Here is a 6,506-nt window from a genome sequence, read left to right on the forward strand (position 1 = left end):
GAATGTTGAATTTTAAGCCAACTTTTTCACTCTCCTCTTTCACTTTCCTCTGGATCATCGAAAAAGCAAGAGAATTCCAGAAAAACATTTATTTCTGCTTTATTGGCTATGCCAAAGCCTTTGACTGTGTGGATCACAACAAACTGTAGAAAATTCTGAAAGAGATGGGAATACCAGACCACCTGACCTGCCTCTTGAGAAACCTGTATACAGATCAGGAAGCAACAGTTAGAACTGGACATGGAACAACAGACTGGTTCCAAATAGGAAAAGGAGTACGTCAAGGCCATATATTGTCACCCTGCTTATTTAACTTCTATGCAGAGTACATCACGAGAAACGCTGGGCTGGAAGAAAAGCACAAGCTGGAATCAAGATTGCTGGGAGAAATATCAATACCCTCAGATATGCAGATGACACCACCCTTATGGCAGAAAGTGAAGAAGAACTAAGGAGCCTCTTGATGAAAGTGAAAGAGGAGACTGAAAAAGTTGGCTTAAAGCTCAACATTCAGAAAACTAAGATCATGGCATCTGGTCCCATCACTTCATGGGAAATAGATGGGGAAACAGTGGAAACAGTGGCTGACTTTATTTTCCTGGGCTCCAAAATCACTGCAGATGGTGACTGCAGCCATGAAATTAAAAGACGCTTGCTCCTTAGAAGGAAAGTTATGACCAGCATATTAGACAGCATATTAAAAACAAAGGTCCGTCTAGTCAAGGCTATGTTTTTCCAGTAGTCACATATGGATGTGAGAGTTGGACTATAAAGAAAGCTGAGCGCTGAAGAACTGATGCTTTGAACTGTGGTGTTGGAGAAGACTCTTGAGAGTCCCTTGAACTACATGCAAGGAGATCCAACCAGTCCATCCTAAAGGAAATCAGTCCTGAATATTCATTGGAAGGACTGATGCTGAAGCTGAAACTCCAATACTTTGGCCACCTGATGTGAAGAACTGACTCATTGGAAAAGACCCTGATGCTGGGAAAGATTGAAGGCAGGAGGAGAAGGGGACGACAGAGGATGAGATGGCTGGATGGCATCACCGACTCGATGGACATGAGTTTGAGTGAACTCTGGGAGTTGGTGATGGACAGGGAGGCCTGGCGTGCTGCGGTTCATGGGGTCGCAAAGAGTCGGACGCGACTGAGCGACTGAACTGATCATGTGAAAAGCTACAGCATTGTGGATTTTCTTTAGACAAGTGTGTCTGGCACACACTTGAATGGCATGGGGACGGGTGCGAGGGGCCAACCAAAATATCCTCCGCCTTTGGGTCCACAGGTCTTGTTCTGGTCCTCACTCCTACCACTTTCAATTTTTTAATTTTAAAAAAGTCCAGATAAACCTCACATTTTAGGAAAAGACGAATAAAAGTCTTATTTTGGCACAGAATTATGTCACAAAGGAAGTTGTATGATATTAGGGCAAATTTATGCTTTCTAGCAATCACAAACCCAACTCATCCCAAGAACAAAATTCAGAGTTTACTGAAAGAAAATATGAAACGTGTCTAGGGAGGCTGATGTTTTCCACAGCACCAGAGTCTAGAAAATGCACACGCGGGCACACACGGCGCTGCATGTTTTGAACCTGTATGCTGCACTTGCGCGCAGCTCTGCACATTGAAAGCTGCTGGAACACAGTGAGGTGTTACTTCTGGAACAAGGACAAGCGCATTTACTTTGAAGAGTTTTTTTCCAGCATCAAGCAAATATTTGTCAGCTAGAGAAAGGTAAACCCAGGAGAGACAGAAAGGAAGAGACAAACAGGAAGTTGAAAGACCTGGGGCAGTGGGAGGGGTGGCTGGGCTGGCCCAGGGCCGGAGCCAGCCTCAAGTCTCCAGGGCGCAGTCTCTCCCCCTGAGCACACTCCCCAAAGCCAGTGTCTTCTATCCACTGTTTTTAAGACATAAAATTGCCTGATAGGTGTTAAGTCTTTGATAAAAGTGTGTTGGTATAATTGGAATGAGAGACAGCCCTCAAGACACACGGGGAAGGTGTCACAGGTGAGGCCCCCTTCCGCCTATGCAGGTACGTCCCAGACGCCCCACCTGCCCTGGTTCCTGGTGATGCTGCTGAGCAGCAAATAGCACAGTCCTTGGGGCTTCCCTGCTGATCCAGTGGCGAGAAATCCATGCTCTGGATAAAAGGGGCCCGGGTCTGATCCTTGGTCGGGGAGCTAGATCCCACAAGCAGCAACTAAAATTTGGCCGAGCCAAATAAACAAATATATTGTTTAAGTGAGCTAGGAGTCACACAAATTATTGCAAAAGTAATAAATGAATAAATAGCACAGTCCACTAAACACCAGGGCATCCTTAAGCTATTTAAACAGTACCAGATTCTCCTTTTTTTTTCCAGATGGGCTATAAGAACCATGAAATCCTTAGGCCAGCCCTGTGTCCTTTGTTTTTATTTATGGGGGAAAATGTGAATAACTCAGTGCTACAGAAGAAATCCTTACCCCTTAACCTGCTGAGAACTACAGACCTGTGGACGCACCCTACTCCTGGGTTAAGAACACATTTCCTTCATCAGGATTTAGTGATACCAGGACTGTACTGCAGAGCTGCTGCTGCTCCAGACGTGTTTGCTGAGGAGCCAAGACTTCGGGTTTTTAAAAGAGTAGCAAGAGGTGCCTTCAAGATACTCCTTTGCAGAATGCTTGATTGCTCTTGACCCTAAGCAGAACATGAAATTCTCACATCACTGGGCAGGGAGGCTACAGTTCAGTGACCCGGCCAATGGGGCTGTAAACAGTAGCGTGTGGGCAGATCGTACCTAATACCCGCAATGGTAACCTGCACAGGCCAACTTCCTCCTGCCGGGTGTGCAGAAAACACAACAAAACACGTGTTCCTTAAAGAACAGGGTCCTGCTGACCTCCTCCTCTCCCAGGACTCTCCTGCTGTCCCCCGCAGAGACAGGCGTGGACGAGAAGCGAGGAGAGGACGAGGAGCCCAGTTTCCATGTCAAGCTGCCAGAGTCTGGAGCCAAGAAACCATGAGTGGTGGGAGCATGGGGGACTCCTGGGAGTAAGTGAGCGTCATCTTAGCCCCGGACGAAAAGAACGCGGAAAACTGCTGTCCGTGAGGGGCACGTATATACCTGTGGCTGATTCATGCTGCTGTTCGGCAGAAACAAGCACCGTTCTGTAAAGCAATAAGCCTTCAATTAAAAAATAAATTAAAAAAAAAAAAAGAAGAAAATCCTTGTCCTTGGGAAGCGAGAAAGGAAAATGGGTCCGAGTCGGGACGGTCAGTCAAGGCCGACCCAGAAAGGCACATCCGGGCACTGGGGGCCTGTGTGTTTGCCGGGGCGACACCGGCTGCAGTGCTGGCCTGGGCGGTTCCCAAAGGCCACTTTGCAGCTCAGCCTCTGGGCGACTGAAAAGCAAGATCTGACTCAATAGCGTCCGTTCATCCAGACGGGATCGACAGCGTTTGGGTTCGCTGTGTGCGGAGCACTGTTTTGGGTGCTGGGGAGGCTTCAGTGGCCCCTGTCTCGGAGATGTCTGCCCCGGCTGAGGAAGTGGAACAGCAAAAATGCACAAACAAATCAGTCCTGTGTGTTCAAGGCGACACCGACCCTGGGCTCTTTAATCCGCGGGAATGGACCAGAGGCCAGAGGAGGGGTCGGGGAGCCCACCGGGGCCCCTGCTGCAGCTCGGGGAGCCAGAGCAGTGACAGGGGGCTCCTCCCTGGGGGGCTGGTCCAGGGTGGGCTGGGTGTGGGGAGCAGGCGCTCCCCTCCTTGGTGGTGCTGTGTGCAGGGACCCCGCTTTTGCGCCCAGCACCTCAGAAGCGGCAGCTGGATCGTGGCCTTTCTGTACCTCGTGGATGATTCGCTCCACCCGCTCGCAGTCACGTTTCGCCCCGTGCCACAGCTCCTTTGTATCTGTCGCTCCAGATGCCGGTCCAGGTACAAACACCACAAAAGGCCCGTGTCCCAGCCTGTCTCCAAGGCAGTGAATCCACAGCATAAAGGAAGTGACGAGAAAAGGGGGTGTTGGGGGTGCTGTGTACAGAGACCTCACCCAGAGGGCGTCGCCGAGCAAAGCCCTGAGCGGTCACCTGCGTACTGGGTTGAGGTACGGCTGGCCAAGCAGAGAGGGCCCCAGGGGGCAATGCCCGGGGGCCCAGGCCTGCGGGGAGGTCGGGAGGGGGGCAGGCTTGCAGGGAGGAGGCCGGGGGAACCAGGACCCTGTCAGGCAGGCCTTTCAGAGCAGAGCTCTGACTCAGGGACTCAGGGAGCCAGGGCAGGCTCTGGGCGTGCCCTCCACCATGTTTTCAGGGGTCATCTGGATGCCAGGAGTGGGGCGCAGTACAGGAAAGGGGACCGACTGGAGGCTACTGCAGACGTCCGTGCGCTAAGACAAGTGCAGCCTGGCATGGGGAGGACTCTTTGATTCCTAGATCGTTTGTGGGGCGAGAAAAATAAGGAGGTTCGAGAATTACTCCGTCACGCTGGGCCTAAGAAAGAGGAGGAACCAGGGTTGCCATCCCTGGGATGGAGGAGACTGGGAGGGTCAGCCTGTCCAGAGGCCCAGGAGCCCAGCTCAGGCCGGCTGGTTTGACCCGCAGAGGGTTTGGTTCACCAAGGACTCTGGCCACTGTGATGCAGGGGGGTGTGGAGGGGCCGGGGCAGCAGAACGGGCTAGGGAGGAAAAGGGGCCTCGGGGGGAAGCAGACAAGCCTCCTTCAAGGATATCTGCTGGCAAGAGGAATAGAGAAATGGGAAAGCGGCTGTGGCTCATGACCCTGAGTCAACGACACTGCCTAGTTCTCATCTCCATCTCGGGTGGGAGAAGGAAATCACAGCACTGGACATGGATATGCGATCGTGATTAAAGAGATGGAAGGCAGCGAAGCAGAATGGACGTGGTGCATCTCTGCAGCCACGTCCTGGGGGCCGTCGTGGGTGGGCTGGGCCAGGGAAGCGGGCTCCGGGGTGAGCAGACAGGGCCACGCACGGCAGCAGGCCTGCCTGGTGACAGAGTGATTGCAGATATGAGCCGTGTGAGCTGTCAGCATGAGCACCAGCCGCGCCCTCCGAGTCTGTCCTGAATATCTGAACATTCGCTTTCAAATGCAGGCGTGTGTGTGTGGGAGACGCCACAAAGTGAACCATTAAAACTGCATTAAGTTGAAGTAAAATAAAGCAATGGTTAAAGATTACTGTGAAAACTATCAATATCATCTACAAAAACAACTATTAGGAATTTTCATACAGTTTTATCCGCCTGGACTATGGCTCAGAGGGTAAAGCATCTGCTTGCAAGGAGGGAGACCCGGGTTTGTTCCCTGGGTCAGGAAGATCCCCTGCAGAAGGAAATGGCAACCCACTCCAGTACTCTTGCCTGGAAAACTCCACGGATGGAGGAACCTCGTAGGTTACAGTCCATGGGGTCGCAAAGAGTAGGACACGACTGAGCAACTTTTCTTCCCCTTTTCATATACTTAAGCACATTAGGAAATAAGTTGACAGCTAACAGGAATGTTAAGAGTACAGTAGCTTTGTAAGTGTCGGAAGACTATGACATCCTTTTGAACCAAGAAGAGATATATGAAATAGATGTATCTAAAATATAATTTTTAAATATAAATTACATAGACATTAGATATTCATAAAATGTAAAATTTTAAGATATTGGTAAGAATTAAGGTATATTTTTAAAGATTGTTTTAATCACAGTTTTTAATCATGGTTGAATTGTTTTGTGTTTACCTTTCCTAACATTACACAACAAGCTTTTCATAAACTGGATTTAAGTATTTAATTTCATTTTAGCCTTGTGTCTTGGGAGACAAGCTCTTCGTTGGAATTCTTGCCATTCTTAATAAAATTGGGAGGAACTTTGATGCAGGGGACAAGCTCCCGGATGATGTGCAGGTGCCTCTATCAGGAATCGCGTTTGATCCAGAAAAAATAAACACACGGAGACCAAGTGGTGAACAAGGAGCAGGCACATCCCCTCCCCCTGGACCAGCTTCAGAAGGACACAGTTCTCACGGTCCTTTAAGACCATTTCTTACAGCTTTGAGCTTGGTCCTTGTTGTTCAGTCGCTCAGTCGTGTCCAACTCTCTGCGACCCCGTGAACTGCAGCACGCCAGGCCTCCCTGTCCATCACCAACTCCCGGAGCTTACCCAAACCCTGTCCATCAGGTTGGTGATGCCATCCAGCCATCTCATCCTCTGTCATCCCCTTCTCCTCCTGCCCTTCAATCTTTCCCAGCATCAGGGTCTTTTCAAATGAGTCAGTTCGCATCAGGTGGCCAAAGGACTAGAGTTTCAGCTTCAGCATCAGCCATTCCAGTGAACGCTCAGGGTTGATTTCCCTTAGCACTCACTGGTTGGATCTTTGAGTTTCTTCCCAATTGGTTTTCAGCTGCCAAGGGACCCTTACACCTGCCCAGACTGTGACTCTCAGAGCCAAGTTCCTTCTACGAAACAAAATATAAATACAGGAGACCTTTTCCCTGAGTTTATATTTTGCTACAT

The sequence above is a fragment of the Bos indicus x Bos taurus genome, chromosome 15 (assembly GCF_003369695.1).
Source record: "Bos indicus x Bos taurus breed Angus x Brahman F1 hybrid chromosome 15, Bos_hybrid_MaternalHap_v2.0, whole genome shotgun sequence".
NCBI classification, from domain to species: Eukaryota; Metazoa; Chordata; class Mammalia; order Artiodactyla; family Bovidae; genus Bos; species Bos indicus x Bos taurus.